Below are 24,374 nucleotides of genomic sequence, written 5' to 3' on the forward strand. Positions count from 1 at the left end.
TGATGAATTATCTATTGAGAAATGGCCTGAAATGGCCATGTTTATTGTCAATACCCATCCAAAGAATCATGCCTGGTGAACATTGGCTAGTTGTGACCTTAGAAGATGAAGGAGGAATAAAAATCTCAACTTTTTTTGATTCCTATGGCTTTCCCCCCAGTTTTTCACATTTCCCCAAATCTATTAAAATAATTTTTAACCAAAAACGGGTCAAAGATCTACTACAGCATCAAACAAGTGCAAGATAACCTTTCCACTACATGTGGTCAACACTGTGTATTCTACCTGTGCCAACGAGCCCGTGGAGTTTCTTTTGAAGATGTTTTGTCTCTTTATAATGATGATTTAAGAAGTAATGATACCGTTGTAGCTTGTTTGGTTAGAAAATATCAAAAGTGTTCAAGTATGTGTCCTTTAAGACCGTGTAATCAAGGCGTATGCTCATGTCAAATGTTTCAAGAATGCCACAAATGTTAAATTGCTTAATCTTTCAAATAAAATGTATTGAATTTAATCATAGTCATTCAAAAGTCTAACCACCCCGAGAGATCGGGATTAGGAAAGGCGGAGGCGTTCATGGGGGTAAATGAGTTATCATCATCCCCTTCATAGGGGGGAGGGGTTGTTGGGACATCTTTAGGGGTGCTGTAGCTCGTTGAAGGTTTTTGTTTTAAAGCTTGAATCTGTTGACGAAGCTTATAGTTGGGTACCCCCGAGAGGGGAATGTTGAGGATTGCCAGGGCCTTAAGAAACTGACGCCACCCTGGAGGTCTTCTGTCATCAGCAACCTTGTGGGCTGCCGTGGTACTTTTTAAGCAAGTCAAGCATATGTGAACCCTTGACAACAGCGCGCTGAAGGCTAAACTCTCCTTTGTTATTCCAAGTAGCGGTCCCCTTTGAGTCTTTTATCTTGTTCATAATGTATCTAACATTTTTCCTGTTATGTGCCGGAACATGTGTCAACATGTCATGCATACCATTATCTTCAACATGCATTTGATCTTCAGCCAGTAAGATCTCAGGTACAAGGCATTACCGGGGCTTGGCTCTCTCTAGGCGCGTCATCTTTTAAAGGTTCCGGTAGGGAAAGCGTTAAATGGTTGGTATGTCTCTCACCTTGTTTTACCAAGGCCAAATACCTTTGCAAGAGGTTTGTGTATTTTTGGACCTTATCATAGGGGTTGAATCCTTTTCGGTTCAAAATATCCTTCATGGCCGTATCCAAATCATTTCCCGCTGTTTGTCTGATATTTTCAGGACCCTGCATTTGTTTTTTAAGTCTATCCAACTCTTGTTGAGGCACCAAGTACATTTTATTTGCCATCACACTCTGTGTTCAACTCCCACGTCTGGCAGCAATAAGGCTGGTGATGAAGGGTACTGCTATAGTTAGCAACGGCAGAAGAAAACCCCCAGACTGTTGTAGGCTATGTCTTTTCTTTTGAAGACTGGCTCTTTTATTGGGAAAGAGTTTGATCGCGGTCTTTTGTCTTTAATTTTTTTAATTGGGTCAGGGTGAGTGGAATGCGCCCTTTGAGAAGATTTAAAGCAATCTCACATAGGGATAATATGAGATCTGAAGAACAGTGACCCAAGATGGCCTTCCGTTCTTTAGGTGTAGCCCCAACTAGGCTTCTCAAGAGGGGCAGGTTTCTTTTTAAACGCAGAGACATAGCAGTTACTTTTTAGGAATGTACGCAGCCGGCCACTCCCACGGGAACAGGCCAGTACGGAGCCTCAGGTGTTCTGGAGTATTTGCTTTTAAATCCACGATTAAATAGGAAAATGGCGCTTTGGTAGCGTCCTCATAGCTCTCCATAAAGTAGGATTTCCTTCCCGGGTACATCTGCTGAGCTAGAGTGTTAATTTGTAGTTTGTCTCTAGGGTTTTTGAACAAAACCATGTAATTGGCATTCAAACTAATGGTACGGCTATTTTTATTTTTATCTTGGTGAAACACATTCTGCACCAAGTAAAGCACGGACAGGTTGATGAGTATATTGGGTAAAAGCTCGTGCAATTTCAGGATGTTCGCTATCTGCAAATAGCATATCGTCCAAAACCTGCAGATTGTTTTTATGAGGAGGTAAAAGTTCATTATCAGACAGGGATTCAGGTATTGCTTCAACAAACTTCATTTTTATTTTCTTTAACAGTTCATCATACAAAGGCTGATAACACGAATAACACCACACAATATTGTCAGGCTTCTGAGATAACACATGTTCAGAATTCTCTAAAATACTTTTTACAAAACAAGTTTTACCACTGTTGGAGGGGCCTGTGATTAAGGCCGAAAATGGTAGTTGCAACCGGGGGTCAAAACCTTCTACAGCAGCCATTATATCTTAAGCTTTAAGACACACTGGGGCTTGTAGCATAAGTCAGTAGCCAAAGGGCAATGTGGTCCCGTCAGGTAAAAGCAGTCTCTTGTCAAAGACTACCCTAGAATCTTTTAGTAAGTGGGGCATTCCTTAGATGGAAGCACTTTTTATCCCTAACAATTTTTTTGTAGGAGCTCAAAATCTCCAAGTCACTATTCCGGTCGTTTATGAACCCCTCGACCAAGCGTGTGATTGATTCCAAGTTTACACGCGGGGCATTTTTGTAGTTTTGAGTCACGCCTTTGGCTTTCAACACCACGTGATTGTCTTTAGTCCTAAAAGCATAGCTTTTGGGCCCACAGGAGGACCATTCTGTGATATGGTCACCATCTTTGAGTTCACTCGTTAAACCACCCAGATAGTTGCTAAGTGGGGGGCTCCAGTCACCCTGTTTGCTTACATAGACCACAGAGTCTGTGTCATGGTAAAGAACCTCCTCTGAAGCTGCTCCATGAGGGCGTACAGTTCAAGTCGGCCATAGGCCGTGGTAAATGCTGCAAGAAACACATTTACATTACCCAGGGGTAGAACCCACTTCTTGTTACGTCTCCATTGCACCAGGGCAATGTCTTGACTCAAGAATGAAAAATGTGAAATTTTGAATTGGTCCGAAAAAACAAATTCCCAAAATTCTTCGGGGTCTTTAATGATCGAAGTTGTTAGCATATTGCATCTCTGCGAAAGCTTCCCCCAAAGAGAGTTTAAGTACAATTTCGACACATTTCTTTTGGTTTTGTTGACCTCTATTCTGTCAGGGTCAAGAAGTTTGCCTTCTCTGTCGTGATAGTCTTGAATGTACTTGTCTTTGCTCTCTTGATCTGTGACCGATGCAGGATAGCCTGAAGCCAGTTGCTTGCATCTCAAGAAGGTCTTGATGTACTCTTTAAAAAGAGTGTCTGATTTCCTGGAAAAGTTCCACACTTCAAAGATTTTGGCCACACGATACCCCTTCTCTAGAGCCTTAGAGAATTCAACGGTGACCCATACACCTGTCAGGGATCTTTCTTGATCTGAGTGATCACAAGGCTTTTCCTGGTTGTTGTTTTCACTGCAGGTGTGACATAGGGGAAAGAAAAGTTTTCCTTGTAAGGCAACACTGGTATAAACAAACCCCTAGGAGGGTAGACAGTTGCTTTGATCAGACCAAAATAGTTTTGGGCTAAGTCAAAGTCGCGGTGAATAATTTCAGGATGCTCCATAGGATAGCATGAGGAACTCATTACATGAGGATAAAGGGATGTAAAATCTACATATCCTATTGTCTCGTCGGGTTGCGCTACATACCGCAATGTCAAAGCATTGGTACGGCCTCCATACAAGGCCTGTCGTGGTTCCAAGGGTTCTGGTGTGTCAAAGCTGGAAAGGAAGGCTTGAACATGAGGATCAGACTTTTTGAGTGCGGTCCACTCATGCTCCCACATCACATTCACTTTCAAACCATAAGTAGCCTGTAAAGATTCCAATTTGTCTTGACACTCTTGGTACATTTCACCAAAAGTCTTTTGGGGATAGGACACACATGGCCTGTGGCTCAAAGCAAGATTTACAACTGTGGAAGAAACAACCGTTGTACTCAAATACGGTCTCAACACCGTCAATCGGTGTGTATCCATCTACATGATAAGGCCCAAACGCCTTCTCACCCCTATTCAAAGCATATTGAATAAAAATGTCTGTATCCTGGGCCAAGTACTCCAACCACTGAATGGAGCCACTAGAGTATGACTTGAATTGGCGTCGGTAGTTGTCAGGCGAGGGGATAGCTATAGATGCTGGAGGTAGAAAGTGTGTACGATAGGTTTTCATGCATGCCGATGCAATAGTTGTACAACTCCAGGGGTCAACGCCAGCATCTTTGATTACCGCTTCTCTGAATCTGAGGCATCCTTCACGAAGTATAACTACATCGTTGTCACAGTATGACTCCATCTCTTTGTGGAAATCAAAAGTGCTGTGACATACTGTCTCATACCATGTCATGAATCTCTCTCTCGCTCTTTGGGAGACATTTGATCACACCCGTACATTTCGGGTCTCGGATAAGATCCAATATAATGTAGATTCTCCTCAGATGTGAAACAATGGGGGAACCAGCCTTTCACAGTTCTCAAAACCCAAGGCCTCAGGCATTTGCTTAAACTGTCAATGTATCTCTGGTTGAAAGCGGGGTCTACAAAACACAAGATTTTACTACCTTGAGCTATAACACTGGGTGCAACGCCTTGCTGTATCAGAGGGTTCAAAAGAAGGTATGAATCAAATGCTCTAGAATTGTGCGCTATAAACGTGAAGTTTCTGTACTGGGGTTTTCTGAAGTGTTTTAGAAAGAGGAGTGCACAATTGGGCCACTCTGCTGACCACTTATCACCCTTGAAAGTCATGGTAGATACAAAAATAGGCAAATTAACCCCTGATTGCTGATTAGTCTCAAAATCATAAAACACGTATTTCTCTGAATGTTCATCTTCAGCCAAGGGTTGAATATAACACTTGTGTGGCACTTCTTGAACCACTTCAGTCTCTGCTTTTCAAAGGCCCTTTACAGATTGGGCAAGGTATGATTCCACACACATGAGGTTTAGGGCTGTCTATTTTAAGGTTGTAATTGCCATGGCATTTTGGACATTTCTTGTTAATGTCACAACTGCTTACAGATTTACAGGCCTTGGGGTGCCATGTTTCAATTTTGTGTTTTTCGTAACAGTAGGCCGAACGACCTGTCCTGTGACAATCCTCACAGGGTGTCAGGTTTAAGGGCTGCATCGGACAATTTTCATCCGACATACGGAACAGTTATAACGGCACGAGTGCCCCCCCTTTCGGGTGTAGCCTGTATGACAGGCTGGACACACATACGGTGCGCCTAAAAATGCACCGATGTTGGTAACAGCATAATAATGGTCGTTTTGCACATAAAAGTACAGAATCTGAGGATGAGGTTGTGGGTTGTTTTGGAATTTCAAGAGAGCTGCATTAGCTCTACTGTGGTACAAAACCACAATCTTGATGTTCAGAAAGTTTTCAAATTTCACTGTCAGAGAATGCCACAGCATCCTGTATGCCCAGACCGACAGCATTTTGAAGCTCTCTAGTCTTTTGCAACGCCTCTAGATCCGTACATCCAGGGTTTAGTAAATGTGCTAGGCCTATTGCAAAGCATAGCTTATTACCGGGATTGTGAACGTTTATGAGGCATGCCCTTTTATTGTTTATGATTTCTGATTGCATTAGGCTATCTAGTTTCCTTCTCTGCCCCCCACCACCCAGGGGTTGCCATATTATTTGCACTACAAGCTCCAGCGACCTATCGGCTATGATGGATAAATTTGATTGAACAAGTCGTTCCAGCAGGGCTATAAATTGTTCAAGATCTGCTTCACCATTGGGTAAAATAAGAGCATGCAAAACACTGTATTTATCTCCACAAATTTCCAACTGTAAGACATCACGAGGTTCGCTATAATCTCTTGCCCTGTCTAACAGTTCGTTCAGAGTATCCAAAATCATCACATAAAAAACCGCATAGTCGAGATTCTGATTCATCCATGTGAAATTGAAAAACTGTCGAATCTCTGTATTGCTGAATTTATTTCTGTACACAACCCGAACACTTCTATCAAGACCATCTCCCTCCTGATTTATTAGACCATTTTCCAATTCCTCAAAAACATCGTATTGCGTTTCAGACTCTCAAGGGCGTTAATGGCGGGGTCTGTGTGGGGTCTGGTGTAGAAGATCTTATGCTCTCATTCATCTGGTTATTTAAACATTTGAGGGCGCCCGGGATCTGGGATAACTGGTTTTCATCGGTCGACCCGGACTCGTTCATATGTTTAATTATTTCGATGAGGTTGGCGGGAATCTGGGATAACAGCGTTTCGTCTATTGGTATTATGTCCGTTAGCCCATCCTCGTTCATCCGTTCTAATAAAGCTTGGAGTTCGGGCGTTATTTGGGCCAACAGGCTTTCAACAGTCTCAATTATGTCTGTTGGCTCGTCCATTTGGGTAACTAATGATGTGTGTTCTTCTGGTATTCTGGAAGGATCCATGTTACATATAGGTTTTTTAGCACCTGTATTTGTGTTTTTTAAACGGTTTGTTGCTTAACAAACGGGGCATTGTTCTACGCCAGAAGGATAGATCCTGACTATTGCTGGTCGAGTAAAGCCCCCATTCGTTTGTGTAGCAAGACATTTCTGGATTTTAGAGCCCTGGAAAAGGCAGTAATAAACCTAACTTGTTCTATTTCAGGTTTGGGTGTTTCTACATAAGAATTGGAGGAATCAAGAAGGTTGGCCAATTCGCAGAGGAGCAAGTCGTCTACCTCGGGAATGTAATTTGAAAACGGTGAAATCATCCGGTTTCGTTGTTTTATTGGGAATGTCCGGCGCGCCGAAATCCTCCGCGTGCTCTCGGTGTGTATGGTCTTCTGTGCCATTATATGCTGGGGCTGAGTCTGAAAGAAAATAATATATACAAAATAGATTATTAAACATAAAAATATCTTAGATAAAAATGTCAAATACATTTCAGATATAATACTATATATTAACAATACATAATTAAATTACCTCGACTTTTTTGACGCGGGCTGTTCTGACGAATCACGGAAACCGTGGACTCTGGACTTTTTTTCACCAGGCCTTCCAGATTCTGCCGGGCATGTCTCGTTGGAGTCTGAAAAAACATTATTTGTCATTATTTTAACATATTCAATCATAAAAATGTATAAATTATAATAAAATATGTATAACTAATACCATATATATATATATATATAATGGCTTCATACCTTGTCCATGTAGCGCCGTTTCTTGAAGCAGTAAGTTTCCGGCCCAGTAACACTTTTCGGGCTGTGGTGATTATGCGCAATGCACTTGCGCACATGTTGTGCGTTACTTGTTTGGGTCGGGAGTATGGAGCGTGCGGGTGGTGGTTCCCGGGGGAGTTGATGTGACGATTCTCGGTGCGTTTGAAAAAACGTTCGTACAGAACGGGAGAATAGCATCTATGTCATCGTTCAGAGTAGATAATGCAGCAGTGAGCCTTCTTTGTGGTCTGTCAGCTGTAAACACAAAAAGTAGCTTTTAATATAGGGTTCACACTTTTTGTTTTTAATGTATAAATATTCTTATGGATTTTATTATTGGACTTACGTTGACAATAGTGTGATGGGGACTGGCTGCATGCGTTTTGCTCCACTGAAACCCCCTCTAACGAAGGCTGTTCCAAATCATCTATTCCCCTCAGCATCTGTGTAAAGGATTGAGACCCTACAAACGTTAAACTAATATTAACATATATTTATGTATCTATAGTATAAATATAAGAATACGTGCATTTGACATATTACCTAAAAAATTGTTGTCCATCCATTTTAGAATATCGATATCAAATTTTAATAGCCTTACAATTCCCTGAAAATACCTCTCCAAATCTAATATATTATTTTCACTAACTCACCTTCAGAAAGCTCCATTATGACGGTTTCACAGCTGATCTTTTAGCTGTCCGGGGGTGATAACTCTTCGGGGGCTGTTGGCCTGGTGTCTGGAGTTGTGCTTTAGCCGGTCGTACAGAATGGCTAGTATCTGTTTCACCAGCCTCGCTCCGCGGGTGCCGTTTTTTCGGGCGACATCCTGTATGCAAAAAGGGTCATATAAAGTACCCACGAATGTCAAGAGACCCAAAAAAAACACAGGCGGGTGTCTCGACATATTCTGTCTGCCGGTATTGCATTTATGCTTCATAGCATTGCATGGGGGTGTCCGTTGTAAATTTATATCCCGGGGTGGGGGACCTGATTAGAAATAACATATGTTTTAAACCATAGGAGGTTGTCTAGACAAGATATATTCTGCCTGGGCTGTCTGACTTTTTAGCCCCCACATCCTTGGGGGTGAGATAAATACGTATTTTAAAGGCTTGTCTGGTAATAAAATCGAAAGTGCCAAGCCCAATTGAAGAGACGCACACAATCTGAAACAACCTCCCTAGCCTTTTTGGTTTCAAAAGCCACCCATGCAGAGATACACCCCCCCCCCCAACCCCCTTTTTGTTTTGAAACCCACACACCTACACTCCCGCACACCCCCCGCGCACGCACACGCCCCCCGCGCACGCCCCCCCTCCCCCCCGCGCACGCCCACGCCCCCCCCTGCGCACGCACACGCTCCCCCTGCGCACGCACACGCTCCCCCGCGCACGCACACGCTCCCCCCCGCGCACGCACACGCTCCCCCCCGCGCACGCACACGCTCCCCCCGCGCACGCACACGCTCCCCCCGCGCACGCACACGCTCCCCCCGCGCACGCACACGCTCCCCCACGCACATGCCCGCACGCACACGCCCCCGCGCACGCACATGCTCCCCCCGCACACGCTCCCCCCCCCACGCACACACACGTCTTTCCGGAATCCTTTTTTTCTCTGGGCCATGCATGGGGCCATGCATATGAACTGACAGACTTCGTCGCATTTGTACTATCAAAATGTTCACATGCTAAAATTGTCATTTTGGAGTCGGGGCTATAAGCCATTGAAGAGATCCTTATGGCTTTCAAATCATTGCGCCTGCACACATGCTCTTCAAATGCATAGCCTGGCACGTTTGTACCACTCAGGGCCTGTTCAATTTTACAGTGCTAGCCGTATCTTAAGCCATTCTCTCATACGCAGCGCAGGAGAAAAACTCCCGGGTTTTGCATGGTAAAGGGCTGTCTGTGAAAATCTTCACAGTTGAATCCTCAGGTTGGAATATGTAAGTCATATGGCCATCACTCGTATCCAAAACTCCTTTAAAACATTCCGATGCCTCAACCAAAAGGTTCTCGATGCTTTTATCATTCGGTTCGCGACCAGAGGCGCATAGTACCCCGAGAATTGGCCTAGGAGACATATTTTTCTGTTTAATGTTCAGGGTTTTATTTTTTAAATCTTGTTAAGTGTTCTGGGGCCGCATGTGTTGTTCTGGGTCTTATTTATAAGGCGTCTGCCGCCAACACAATCCCCCAAGGACATTCCTACTTCATAGACAAAAACCCTAAGAGCAATAAAATAGGTGGGGTGTGGGGCCATCCTCTTTGAAATGTTCAAACACATCCCCCCACCAGTTCAACGAGGTCCCTACACATCAATCATCATGACAACTTCAAAGGAATAGATGCAATATAGATATAAAATAACACACACTCTAACACGTGACAGAACAGGATGCAACTATATGTCCCTAACCACGTGACACCTTCCCGCCAGGATGTCCTGACCGGATGCCCTTATTTGGGCATGTACGCGTCATCCGAACATAGGGTCATAAATCACGATTTTGACCAATGCCGTCTACTTTATTCTCTCTCATGTCGTATCTCATAGGAGACAAGTGCACATGATTTTAAAGAAGGATACTGACGAAATGAATTTAGTGTTCAGTTTCAAGATTGATGGGTTTGAGTATGTGTTCTACGCTTCTACTGAATCAATGAAATGCTTTGGTTGTGGAAGAGAGGGGCATTTGGTGCGTAATTGTCCATAGAACGAGCGTGCAGAGCCCGGTAGCAGCTCTAGCGCTGGTGCGAGTAAAGCACCACTGAGAATGGATGAACAGGGTTCAGGTGAAGGGATGAACAGGCTAAGGGTTCAGGTGAAGGGAGAAGGTGGGCAGATGTGGTGGGAGAAATAGGAAAGTAGAGCAATGTGGCTATGGGGAAGAGGGCAGGGGGGCAGTAGGTGAGACTGCGATGGAGGTCGCTGAGGGGGTGCTGGAGAATGAAATGGGAGTTCAAGAGGAGAGTGAAACAATGGAAAATGAAGCAGCTGTTTTCTAAGTTCCGAGGAGGAAGAGGAAGAATTTAAGGGGTGGTGAAGGTTCTAATTCTAAGAGGAAGGTAGAAATGATAAATCAGTTGAGGATAAACAAGAAGTAGAGATGGAGTTTTCTTCTGGGAATGATAATGAGGATATACAGGTTGTAGAGATGGAGTGTTCTTCTGGGGATCTTAGCGAGAGTAAGACTTCTGATGCGTCACAACAAAATAGCGAGAGAAATGGGGTGGACGGGAGGTATGGGATTGAAAAGGTACGTCAATTTCTGAATTTGACAAAAGGGATGAAATATATGCAGGATTATAATGTAACAGATTTTTTTCCTGAAAGTGAATTGTTTATTGAATCAGCAAGGTTTCTGATGTCAAAAATAACAGGGGCAGGTTTGACAAGCCCAGAAATTGCTGAAAATTTGGGGGTGAGGTCGGAAAGGATTGTCGGACAACTGCTGGGAAGTTGCAGGAAGGCTCTGTCAGCAGAAGTGTGGATTATGCTCAAGAGATACTACAAAAAGGCACCAGATGAAGACGCTTATTTCCAAGACTAGGGATTACACCCAATATCCCAGAGTCAGACAGAAAGGCTTTATTAGTGGATTTGAGAGGGTTGGAAGAGGTGGGTTTGGATGAGGTGAATGGGAAGGACTTATATAGGGGGTGTGTCAAGGTTTTAAATAAAGATACATTGAAAAATAGAAAAGATACTCCTTTGAGGGTAAAACTGGGCCTTGATGACAAGGTAAAGACAGCATGGGGAGCAATGTACAAGCCACCGTTACAAAAGGGTACTGGTGAATATGCAATGGAGGGTGTTGCATGGCATCATTGCAGTTAATGCTTTTGTTTCTGTCATTAACTCAGATGTTGGAGCTGGATGTCCTTTTTGTAATATAAGAGAAACCATTTTTCACTGTTTTATGGAGTGTGAGAGGATAAAGCCTCTCTTTGAAATACTGGAGTCTTTGTTTACAGCTGTAGGGAAGATTTTCAATAACACTGTTTTTATTTTAGGGTTTCAATATAATAAGCAACAGAAAAGAAAATGTCAACTGTTAAATTTAATTTTGGGTCAAGCTAAAATGTCAATTTTTCTGAGTAGGAGAAATAAGATAGATAAGGGATATGGTAAGGATGTAGGACGTGTTTTTAAAGGATTAGTAAAAGTGTATTTTGAGTTCTTCGGCTGTAAAAGATCTCCCATTGTTTGAGGAGAAGTGGACTTATGAAGGAGCGGTATGTTTTGTGGAGGAGGGGAAACTATATTTTTTGTTGACGTAATAAGTTGAATGTAAATTATTTTTTATTTGAATGTATTTGTTTTTTACATGTTTATTTAAGTAGGACACATTTGTTGTGTAATTTCTGAAAAGGCAGTGTACCAATATTTGTGTTAATACTTTAGTTTATAATAAAGATTTTATAAAAACTCAAAACTCCACCTCTCTCCCTCTCTCTCTCTCCAGCTCTCTACCTCTCTCTCTCCACCTCTCTCCCTGTCTCTCTCTACCTCTCCACCCCTCTCTCCATCTCTCTATCCACCTCCTCCACCTCTCTATCCACCTTCCCCTCTCTATCCACCTTCCCCTCTCTATCCACCTTCCCCTCTCTATCCACCTCCCCCTCTATCCACCTCCCCCTCCTCCCCATCTCTCCATCCACCTCTCTATCCTCCTCCTCCTCTCTTATTTCACTTCTTTTTAGTTAGTTTTGGTATTTTACTTCATTGAGAGGAGATGTATTAACTAGGTGTGAACACGTTTCAACTTTTTAAACATCTACACGAAATAGGGATGTTAACGCTAAGAAAACAATGTTTTATCATAAAGGGAAACATTTAATACCTAACGCATCAATGCCGTATAAGATATGCATCTTTTATCCCCAATTTCGTGGTGTCAAATTGGTAGTTATAGTCTTGTCTCATCGCTGCAACTCCCATACAGACTTGGGAGAGGCAAAGGTCAAGAGCCGTGCATCCTCCGAAACACAACCCAACCAAGCCGCACTGCTTCTTAACAAAATGTCCACTTAACCCAGAAGCCAGACGCACCAATGTGTTCTCCGAAACACAACCCAACCAAGCCACACTGCTTCTTAACACAATGTCCACTTAACCCAGAAGCCAGACGCACCAATGTGTCAGAGGAAACACCGTACTCCTGGCGACCGTGTCAGCATGCACTGCGCCCGGCCCGCGACAGGAGTCACTAGGATTCGAACTTGCAACCTTTCAGTTACTAGTCCAACGCTCTAACCACTAGGCTAGTTATTGTCGTTAACCGTGGGGAAAATGGCAGAGAAAGGCAAGCGACATCTGCAGCGAAGTCCTGAATAGCAACACTTTGAGAAGTTAAAGGAAAAAGTGGTTGAAATGTAAACTTTGCGAGGTGTAATTAAGGAACAGTAATGGTAGTACAGGTGCAACGCTTCAGCTTCTGAAAGAGATCCACCGTAACACCCAAACTGTTGCTGGAAGCAGCGCAGGCAGCCAACAAGAGTACATTAGACAACTTCACACGAAAGTAGTGTGATAAGGGACGGCGTGAGAAAATCAGAAAAGCACTGATTACAGAAATTATTTCAGTTCAGATGTATTGTTTGGGTTCGACATTTTGAACATTGAGATATTAAATAAATGATAGATAGAATCAAAGGAGAAAGTTAAGGGTTCTCTGTAGAAGGACCGATAGCTGTGGAATGTGTTGGGGGACGGGAGCAGAGCACAGCGTTGATACAGGAAAGATAGATGGACATCTGTGGATTAGGTGAAGGAGGGGTTGAGGTCAGGAGGTGAGGACAGGTCACCTGAAGGGAGTAATAAGGGTTTGGGATCTTGTTACTCTTTTCCTGTTAAACCATAAGAAGGATTGGAGAGGAGGAGTGTCTTAAGTGGGATATAAGTATCTGGATGGGACAAATATTGGGTTGTCTGATTCCAGCTGTACAGAACCTTTGGGATAGAACTAAACTTGGTTAAATCTTCTCTAGTGTCCGTGGGTTATTTACTCTGAAAAATAAGAACCTAACAGTATGCAGCCATTGTCACTGGTTGAGCATGCAGCGAGAGAATGGAGCCGGAACCTTTTGTGTCTTTTGGCCGTGGTTGGGTTTAAAGTGCAAGTAACATTTCTGTTGGACAGTTGATGAATAAAGTAATCTTACCTGTCCGTTATTTGTGCGATACTGAAAAATGTCTAAACTTTGTTCTTGTGCAGAGCTTAATGTTCCCTCCCGCCACGCGACAAGTTTATTTCCCTGACTCCTAGCTCACATGAAAATAGCTAACGTAACCGGAGAAATAAACAGAAAAGCTATGATAGTGGAAACAGGTACTGCGCGAGTGAAATACCCGGTTTGGAAGTATTTTCGGAGTCAAGGAGGACAAAAACCCGGTAGATGGTTAGGCCTACACAGCCTGAAAAAGTGCAAGCAGGTATTTGTTTACAGTAATTCAGTTAATTATTAAATTAATTTAGGCTTTCTTTCATGTAGACCAGGAATTGGCAGCTGACTTGGCAGCTGACTAAAGCAAACTTGCTTTAAAACTGCAATATTTTCTCTACGCCCAATGGTCTACACAACAACATTTTGCTTAGGGCCCTCAAAAGGCTAGGGCCGACTCTGACTGCATGTGTGGGTAAGGATGTGGGTATGCAGACCCACAAGCCACTGCACCCCATCAAAGTTGCCCATCCCTGATTTAGACCATACGCAGGTCATATGGGCTAAAGTTTAAACCTGTGTGGCTGGTAAAAGTTTAAGTAGCCAATAGTTGGCTATTTTTGCAGCCTAGTCTATAACCTATTAGATACTGGGAATTGTTTATTTAAGTTTCAATTAAACTATTTTATTATATAAACAATATTGAATGTAAAAGGTTTTGTTATGTCAGCTATAGGCTTTCATTTGGTAAGAAAAAGGCTAATTAGAAGGCTCTTTTTCATTCTTAATTCATGGCATGGTTTGCTTTTATCCAAATGTTGAATAGACACGCAGACCAATTAGTTTATGCAGGGATTAGCATACTAGCCTACTGCTCTGGAGTCATAAAAACAATTAAATAAATTGATGTTATTTAGCGGGTCAAGAATCGTCTCTCGGAACAATTATATTCGGGTGGGTCGGATTGTGTCTTATATCAGGTGAGGCTCAGAATTAATGTAGCCAACAGGACCATATTCTAAATTGTGAATTCACATGGGATTGTATGAGAAACAAAATCATTTTAACTGAAAAAAAGTTGTAAAGAATATATACAGTGACAAGAAAAAGCATGTGAACCCTTTGGAAATACCTGGATTTCTGCATAAATTGGTCATAAAATTTGATCTGATCTTCATCTTGGTCACACCAATAGACAAACATAGTCTGCTTAAACTAAGAACACACAAACAATAATATGTTTATTGAACACACCGTGTAAACATTCACAGTGCAGGGTGAGAAAAGTATGTGAACCCTTGGATTTAATAACTGGTTGACCCTCCTTTGGCAGCAGTAGCCTCAACCAAACGTTTTCTGTAGTTGTGGATCAGACCTGCACAATGGTCAGGAGGAATTTTGGACCATTCCTCTTTACAAAACTGTTTCAGTTCAGTAACATTCTTGGGATGTCTGGTGTGAACTGCTCTCTTGAGGTCATGCCACAGCATCTCAATCGGGTTGAGGTCAGGATTCTGACTGGGCCACTCCAGAAGGCATATTTTCTTCTGTTAAAGCTATTCCGTTATTGATTTACTTCTGTGTTTTAGGTCGTTGTCCTGTTGCATCACCCAACTTCTGTTGAGCTTCAATTGGCGGACAGATAGCCTGACATTCTCCTGCAAAATGTCTAGATGAACTTAGGAATTAATTTTGCTGTCGATGATAGCAAGCTGTCCAGGCCCTGAGGCAGCAAAGCAGCACCAAACCATGATGCTCCCTCAACCATACATTACAGTAGGGATGAGGTTTTGATGTTGATGTGCTGTGCCTTTTTTTCTTCACACATAGTGTTGAGTTCCTTCCAAACAACTCAACTGTAGTTTCATTTGTCCACAGAATATTTTTCCAGTAACGCTGTGGAACATCCAGGTGCACTTTTGCAAACTTCAGGCGAGCAGTGGCTTCATCTGTAGTGTCCTCCCATGAACATAATTCTTGTTTAGTGTTTTACGTATCGTAGACTCGTCAACAGAGATGTTAGCATGTTCCAGAGATTTCTGTAAGTCTTTAGCTGACACTGTAGGATTCTTCTTAACCTCAATGAGCATTCCGCGCTGTGCTCTTGCAGTCATCTTTGCAGGATGGACACTCCGAGGGAGAGTAGCAACAGTGTTGATCTTTCTCCATTTATAGACAATTTCTCTTACCATGGACTGATGAGGTCTTCTGAGATCTCTTTTGTTCGAGGCATGGTTCACATCAAATCAAATTTATTTATAAAGCCCATCTTACATCAGCTGATATCTCAAAGTGCTGTACAAAAACCCAGCCTAAAACCCCAAACAGCAAACAATGCAGGTGTAGAAGCACGGTGGCTAGGAAAAACTCCCTAGAAAGGCCAGAACCTAGGAAGAAACCTAGAGAGGAACCAGGCTATGAGGGGTGGCCAGTCCTCTTCTGGCTGTGCCGGGTGGAGATTATAACAGAACATGGCCAAGATGTTCAAATGTTCATAGATGACCAGCAGGGTCAAATAATAATAATCACAGTGGTTGTCGAGGGTGCAACAGGTCAGCACTTCAGGAGTAAATGTCAGTTGGCTTTTCATAGCTGATCATTCAGAGTATCTCTACCACTCCTGCTGTCTCTAGAGTGTTGAAAACAGCAGGTCTGGGACAGGTAGCACGTCCGGTGAACAGGTCAGGGTTCCATAGCCGCAGGCAGAACAGTTGAAACTGGAGCAGCAGCACGGCCAGGTGGACTGGGGACAGCAAGGAGTCATCAGGCCAGGTAGTCCTGAGGCATGGTCGTAGGGCTAAGGTCCTCCGAGAGAGAGAAAGAAAGAATTAGAGAGACGATACTTAAATTCACACTGGACACCGGATAAGACTCCAGAAATACTCCAGATATAACAGACTGACCCTAGCCCTCCGACACATAAACTACTGCAGCATAAATACTGGAGGCTTAGATAGGAGGGGACGGGAGACACTGTGGCCCTGTCCGACGATACCCCCGGACAGGGCCAAACAGGCAGGATATAACCCCACCCACTTTGCCAAAGCACAGCCCCCACACCACTAGAGGGATATCTTCAACCACCAACTTACCATCCTGAGACAAGGCCGAGTATAGCCCACAAAGATCTCCGCCACCCACTCAAGTGACGCACCCCTCCTAGGGACGGCATGGAAGAGCACCAGTAAGCCAGTGACTCTGCCCCTGTAATTGGGTTAGAGGCAGAGAATCCCAGTGGAGAGAGGGGAACTGGCCAGGCAGAGACAGCAAGGGCGGTTCGTTGCTCCAGTGCCTTTCCGTTCACCTTCACACTCCTGGGCCAGACTACACTCAATCATAGGACCTACTGAAGAGATGAGTCTTCAATAAAGACTTTAAGGTTGAGACAGAGTCTGCGTCTCTCACATGGGTAGGCAGACCATTCCATAAAACTTGAGCTCTATAGGAGAAAGCCCTGCCTCCAGTTGTTTGCTTAGAAATTCTAGGGACAGTTAGGAGGCCTGCGTCTTGTGACCATAGCGTACATGTAGGTATGTACGGCAGGACCAAATCGGAAAGATAGGTAGGAGCAAGCTCATGTAATGCATTGTAGGTTAGCAGTAAGACCTTGAAATCAGCCCTTGCCATAACAGGAAGCCAGTGTAGAGAGGCTAGCACTGGAGTAATATAATCACATTTTTTGGTTTTAGTCAGGATTCTAGCAGCCGTATTTAGCACTAACTGAAGTTTATTTAGTGCTTTATCCGGGTAGCCGGAAAGTAGAGCATTGCAGTAGTCTAACCTGGAAATGACAAAATCATGGATTCATTTTTCTGCATAATTTTTGGACAGAAAGTTCCTGATTTTTGCAATGTTACGTAGATGGAAAAAAGCTGTCCTGGAAACAGTCTTGATATGTTTGTCAAACGAGAGATCAGGGTCCAGAGTAATGCCGAGGTCCTTCACAGTTTTATTTGAGACGACTGTACAACCATCAAGATTAATTGTCAGATTCAACAGAAGATCTCTTTGTTTCTTGGGACCTAGAACAAGCATCTCTGTTTTGTCCGAGTTTAAAAGTAAAACATTTGCAGCCATCCACTTCCTTATGTCTGAAACACAGGCTTCCAGCAAGGGCAATTTTTGGGCTTCACCATGTTTCATCAAAATGTACAGCTGTGTGTCATCTGCATAGCAGTGAAAGTTAACATTATGTTTCTGAATGACATCACCAAGAGGTAAAAAATATAGTGAAAACAATAGTGGTCCTAAAACGGAACCTTGAGGAACACCAAAATGTACAGTTGATTTGTCAGAGGACAAACCATCCACAGAGACAAACTGACATCTTTAAGGCAGGTAAGATCTAAACCAGGCCAGAATTTGTCCGTGTAGACCAATTTGGGTTTCCAATCTCTCCAAAAGAATGTGGTGATTGATGGTATCAAAAGCAGCACTAAGGTCTAGGAGCACGAGGACAGATGCAGAGTCTCGGTCTGACGCCATGAAAAAGTAATTTACCACCTTCACAAGTGCAGTCTCAGTGCTATGATGGGGTCTAAAACCAGACTGAAGCGTTTTGTATACATTGTTTGTCTTCAGGAAGGCAGTGAGTTGCTGTGCAGCAACTTTTTCAAAATATTTTGAGAGGAATGGGAGATTCGATATAGGCTGATAGTTTTTTATATTTTCTTGGTCAAGGTTTGGCTTTTTCAAGACGCTTTATTACTGCCACTTTTAGTGAGTTTGGTACACAGCCGGTGGATAAAGAGCCGTTTGTTATGTTCAACATAGGAGGACCAAGCACAGGAAGCAGCTCTTTCAGTAGTTTAGTTGGAATAGGGTCCAGTATGCAGCTTGAAGTTTTAGAGGCCATGATTATTTTCATCATTGTGTCAAGAGATATAGTACTAAAACACTTGAGTGTCTCCCATGATCCTAGGTCCTGGCAGAGTTGTGCAGACTCAGGAGAACTGAGCTTTGGAGGAATACGCAGATTTAAAGAGGAGTCCGTAATTTGCTTTCTAATGATCATGATCTTTTCCTCAAAAAAGTTCATGAATTTATCACTGCTGAAGTGAAAGCCATCCTCTGTTGGGGAATGCTGCTTTTTAGTTAGCTTTGCGACAGTATCAAAAATACATTTTGGATTGTTCTTATTTTCCTCAATTAAGTTGGAAAAATAGGATGATCGAGCAGCAGTGAGGGCTCTTCGATACTGCACGGTACTGTCTTTCCAAGCTAGTCGGAAGACTTCCAGTTTGGTGTGGCTCCATTTCCGTTCCAATTTTCTGGAGGCTTGCTTCAGAGCTCGGGTATTTTTTGTATACCAGGGAGCTAGTTTCTTATGACAAATCTTTTTTGTTTTTAGGGGTGTGACTGCATCAAGGGTATTAAGCAAGGTTAAATTGAGTTCCTCAGTTAGGTGGTTAACTGATTTTTGTACTCTGATGTCCTTGGGTAGGCGGAGGGAGTCTGGAAGGGCATCTAGGAATCTTTGGGTTGTCCGAGAATTTATAGCATGACTTTTGATGATCCTTGGTTGGGGTCTGAGCAGATTATTTGTTTTGATCAGGCAATGCTTCGTGTGAATAGCAAATTCAAATTTTATGAGTGTTTTTTATAGGGCAAGGCAGCTCTAACCAATATCTCCAATCTCGTCTCATTGATTGGACTCCAGGTTAGCTGACTCCTGACTCCAATTAGCTTTTGGAGAAGTCATTAGCCTAGGGGTTCACATACTTTTTCCAACCTACACTGTGAATGTCTAAATGATGTATTCAATATTGACAAGAAAAATACAATAATGTGTGTGTTATTAGTTTAAGCACACTATGTTTGTCTGTTGTTGTGACTTCGATGAAGATCAGATCAAATTTGATGACTAATATATGCAGATATCCAGGTAATTCCAAAGGGTTCTCATACTTTTTTTTTGCCATTGTATATGTCACATCCCTACTATTAACTGACAGTGTAATGTTCCATTATGGCCCTTTTGTCCAGGATTAAAAGGGTATGAAAATAACATTTTAAATGAGTAACATAACGATTTAACCTCCTCTTGCACATGATCATCAGGCATTACTGTGTGACTTACCCTCCCCTTTATTTTCTCTCTCTCTTCTTTCTTTTCTCACTTTCACAGTGTCTCATTCACTCTCTTTCTTTCATTCTCTCTCTCTCTTTTGTTGTTTATTGTCCCTATTTTCTCTCCTCTTTCCCTTTCTGACAACTTGTCTCTCTCTCTCCCTTTCTCTCTCTCTCTTTCTCTCAGTCATCCTACAAAGGCTCTGAAAAATAGCAAAACACTGAGCCTTTTTACATAAGCACACTATCTTTAACTTCAGAAGAATCCAACTCTCTCCCCAGAATGCAACAACAAAGACACCACAGGATTAATGGAGAATATATCAACTGAAGGGTACAGCCTTAAGCCACCACAGCTGCCCCTATTCACTATAAGGCCCCATAACTCAATTGTATTAATTTAGATGCAATATTCATTGAAATAGCTTTTAATATTGGGGGGATTGAGGGTAAAAGCATATCTGGTACTCTGATGGGTTGTGTCCTGAAAGGCACTATATTCCCTATATAGTGCACTACTATTAGCCCTAGGGCCCTTTTTTTTTTAAATGGTCCACAATAAAGGGAATTACTATTCATGGATTTTGAATTACCACAGATGAGTATCTTGTTATACATCTGTGGTCTCCATGAAAGGCAGCAAACCACTGACCTCTCCAGGGAGGTCTCTCTATTTACAGAATGACTATTCAATTAGATTACAAAGTCAATCCTGAACTGTGTGGATGGACGGACGGACGGACGGACGGACGGACGGACGGGGGGGTGGACGTGAGTATGCCTGAAATGAGTGGATGTCTTCATTATGCATCTAAAAGCGTACCCAGCATAACGTACCCAGCATAACGTACCCAGCGTAACGTACCCAGCGTAACGACCCAGCGTAACGTACCCAGCGTAAGTACCCAGCGTAACGACCCAGCGTAACGTACACAGCGTAACGTACCCAGCGTAACGTACCCAGCGTAACGACCAAGCGTAACGACACAGCGTAACGACCCAGCGTAATGTACCCAGCGTAACGTACCCAGCGTAACGTACCCAGCGTAACGTACCCAGCGTAACGTACCCAGCGTAACGTACCCAGCGTAACGTGCCCAGCGTAACGACCCAGCGTAACGTGCCCAGCGTAACGTGCCCAGCGTAACGTACCCAGCGTAACGTACCCAGCGTAACGTACCCAGCGTAACGTACCCAGCGTAACGTACCCAGCATAACGTACCCAGCATAACGTACCCAGCATAACGTACCAAGCATAACGTACCCAGCATAACGTACCCAGCATAACTGAGGTATGTATTTACCTCTTTAACTGTGACATCAGAAATACATTTAATAGAATTTAATTGGATTGAAATAAATTGATGTTTTGAGTTAAAGGAATGGTTAATTATTTTTGATGTAAATGGCATGTTATAGAAGTGTATTGAGAAACTAATACCACCAGCAATAGACTTCCTTATTGTTTGTTCTGCAGTATGGGGGACCCATCCATAAACATGAACAAAGGCTCAAAAAACAGCCAAATACATCCTTTTAGAAAGGACAAAGCTCTGTGTAGTGATGCAAGTCCGTAGATGTTCTGAACACTTTATCTGCAACATTATATTCCGTTTTGATGGAATCGAGCGATACTTTTCCTTTGTGATACGAAAAAATGAGAAAGTAGGTGCTTGATCGCACACAGAAATGTATACTGAGAGCTTTGTCATTTCTAAAAAGGACGTATTTGGGTTCATGTTTATCCTTGGCCCATGTACTGCAGAACGAGCAATGAGGAAGTATATTGCTGGTGGGGTAAGTTTCACAAAACCAAGTGAAATTCTATAACATACATCAAAAATAGAGATTTGGTTAAAAAAGTGAACCACTCATTTAAGGTTTCAGGTGCTCTGAGTTTTCCAATTATGTGCATGAGCACACACCTGACAAAAAAGGAAAGACGCCTTATTATGAAGGTCTTTATTTACTTTGTCACTGATCACATGAGACAAAAAGGTTTGTTTATATTCCACTATGTCGCAGGTTTGAAGCCCTGGAAGTGAGGTTAGGATGACTTACTGGTGTAAATCCTGTCCCAGTGTGTGTGTGCAAAACTGATGGTGAGTGATTCTCCTTGTCCTGCTCTTGTCTGTCATCTTCAGTGTGACCTGTCAGGTGTTCTTGTCTGTCATCTTCAGTGTGACTTGTCAGGTGTTCTTGTCTGTCATCTTCAGTGTGACCTGTCAGGTGTTCTTGTCTGTCATCTTCAGTGTGACCTGTCAGGTGTTCTTGTCTGTCATCTTCAGTGTGACCTGTCAGGTGTTCTTGTCTGTCATCTTCAGTGTGACCTGTCAGGTGTTCTGTCATCTTCAGTGTGACCTGTCAGGTGTTATTGTCTGTCATCCTCAGTGTGACCTGTCAGGTGTTCTTGTCTGTCATCCTCAGTGTGACCTGTCAGGTGTTCTTGTCTGTCATCTTCAGTGTGACCTGTCAGGTGTTCTTGTCTGTCATCTTCAGTGTGACCTGTCAGGTGTTCTTGTCTGTCATCTTCAGTGTGACCTGTCAGGTGTTCTTGTCTGTCATCTTCAGTGTGACCTGTCAGGTGTTCTTGTCTGTCATCCTCAGTGTGAAATTGCACCCAATTCCCTATGTAGTGCACTACTTTTGATAGGAGCCCATAGGGCTCTGGTCCAAAGTAGTTTGCCATGTAAGGAATAGGGTGCCATTTGGAACATAGTGCACTAATTAAACTAGTGTAGATTCATCTAGGAATACCCTGCTGTAACCACACCTGTGGCAGAAAACCAACAAAAAAATAGTGTGTGTCTGTGTGTGTGTGTTTATGTGTGTGTTGGCAGCACCAGACAAGATCAACAGGCTATATTCCACCCTATTTGGCTAGGTTAACCTCCGGTCAACATATCCCACAGTTCACTGCACCAAATGAATTATCCTTTGCTTAAACAAAAGTTTACTTTGGTCACATGGCACAGGTCACAGCTCCAAGATAGGTCACTGCATCCACTAAGACTGTGTATATCCCAAAAGACACCCTTTTCTCTACTGTATCTAATGCCCTATGGGCACAGGTCAAAAGTAGTGCGCTACACAGGGAATAGGAATCCCTATTGGCCTTGGTCAAAAGTAGTGCACTACATAGGGAATAGGAAGCCCTATTGGCCCTGGTCAAAAGTAGTGCACTACATAGGGAATAGGAAGCCCTATGGGCCCTGGTCAAAAGTAGTGCACTACATAGGGAATAGGAAGCCCTATGGGCCCTGGTCAACTGTAGTGCACTACATAGGGAATAGGCTGCCATTTGGAAAAGTTTGCATCATCCACTAAGCTCACCTTTGCTCACAGTCTTAAAGAGGTTCACAGCACAAAGGAAGTTAACATTACACTCAATTAAACTCTTGACGTCAGGCTGCGTCACAAATGGCACCCTATTCCCTTTATAGTGAACAACTATCAAGGGAAAGAGTTTCATTTGGGATGCAACCTCAGTGTTTTTATTAAATAAAAGTTAAGAGGGGTTATTATGCTGACTTATGGCTGACTGCTTGACAGCTTGTGTCTAATTGTAAACCTTTAATGCTGTGGACCGGCTGAATTCAGCTGTCTGAGGGCTTCATCAGCATCATTCAGCTTGGTATCAACTGACATTAAAACATCCTCCTCTTAGCCTACGGGCTGTCTCATGGTCCATCAAGAGACATACAGTGCCTTTGGGAAAGTATTCAGACCGCTTTACTTTTTCCGCATTTTTGTTAGGTTACAGCGCTATTCTAAAATGTATTAAATTGTTTTCTTCCCTCATCAATCTACACACTATACCCCAACAGGTTTCAGAATTGTTTGCTAATTTATTAAAAATTAATAACTTAAAAATGACATATTACATAAGTATTCAGACACTTTACTTTGTTTAAGCACATTTGGCAGCGATTACAGCCTCGAGTCTTCTTGGGTATGATGCTACAAGCTTGGCACACCTGTATTTGTGGAGTTTCTCCCATTCTTCTCTGCAGATCCTCTCAAGCTCTGTCAGGTTGGATGGGGAGTGTTGCTGCACAGCTATTTTCAGATCTCTCCAGATATGTTCGATTGGATTCAAGTCCGGGCTCTGTCTGGGCTACTCAAGGACATTCAGAGACTTGTCCCGAAAGCCACTCCTTAGTTGTCTTGGCTGTGTGCTAAAAGTCGTTGTCCTGTTGGAAGATGAACTTTCGCCCTAGTCTGAGGTCCTGAGCTCTCTGGAGCCGGGTTTCATCAAGGATCTCTCTGTACTTTGCTCCGTTTATTATTGCTTCGATCCTGACTAGTCTCCCAGTCCCTGCCGACATGATACCTGGCATTCAGGGCAAAGAGTTCAATTTTGGTTTCATCAGAACAAAGAATCTTGTTTCTCATGGTCTGAGAGTCTTTAGGGGCCTTTTGGCAAACTCCAAGCGGGCTGTCATGTTCCTTTTACTGAGGAGTTGCTTCCGTCTGGTCACTCTACCATAAAAGCCTGACTGGTGGAGTGCTGCAGAGATGGTTGTCCTTCTGGAAGGTTCTCCTATCTCCACAGAGGAACTCTAGAGCTCTGTCAGAGTGACCATCGGGTTCTTGGTCACCTCCCTGACCAAGGCCCTTCTCCTCTGGTTGCTCAGTTTGGCCCGGGCGGTCAGCTCTAGGAAGAGTCTTGGTGGTTCCAAACTTCTTCCATTTAAGAATGATGCCACTGTGTTCTTGGGGACCTTCAATGCTGCAGAAATGTTTTGGTACCCTTCCTCAGATCTGTGCCTCGACATTTTCATAAAAATGTATGAAAATGCAAAATAACTCAAATATAAATCTTAGTCATGCTCTTCCTCTGAGGTGTGCAGGGTATGAGCTACATACTGTTCATTGGTCCAGTTCAGAGATGGGCAACTTTGATGGGGGTTGGGGCCACAACAAAATCTGAACT

General features: G+C 43.1%; 1 long non-coding RNA gene across 1 annotated transcript; it reads right to left on the reverse strand.

Moving 5' to 3' along the window:
* Positions 1 to 6,968: 6,968 nt before the first annotated feature.
* LOC106563820 (uncharacterized) lies at positions 6,969 to 8,019 on the reverse strand. The gene is made up of 4 exons (XR_001319333.2): positions 7,850 to 8,019; positions 7,543 to 7,639; positions 7,179 to 7,451; positions 6,969 to 7,063 (listed from the first exon to the last, which is right to left on the reverse strand). It is a non-coding gene; the product is annotated as an uncharacterized lncRNA (long non-coding RNA).
* Between the last annotated feature and the right edge of the window lie 16,355 nt (positions 8,020 to 24,374).

The sequence above is a fragment of the Salmo salar genome, chromosome ssa11 (assembly GCF_905237065.1).
Source record: "Salmo salar chromosome ssa11, Ssal_v3.1, whole genome shotgun sequence".
NCBI lineage: Eukaryota > Metazoa > Chordata > Actinopteri > Salmoniformes > Salmonidae > Salmo > Salmo salar.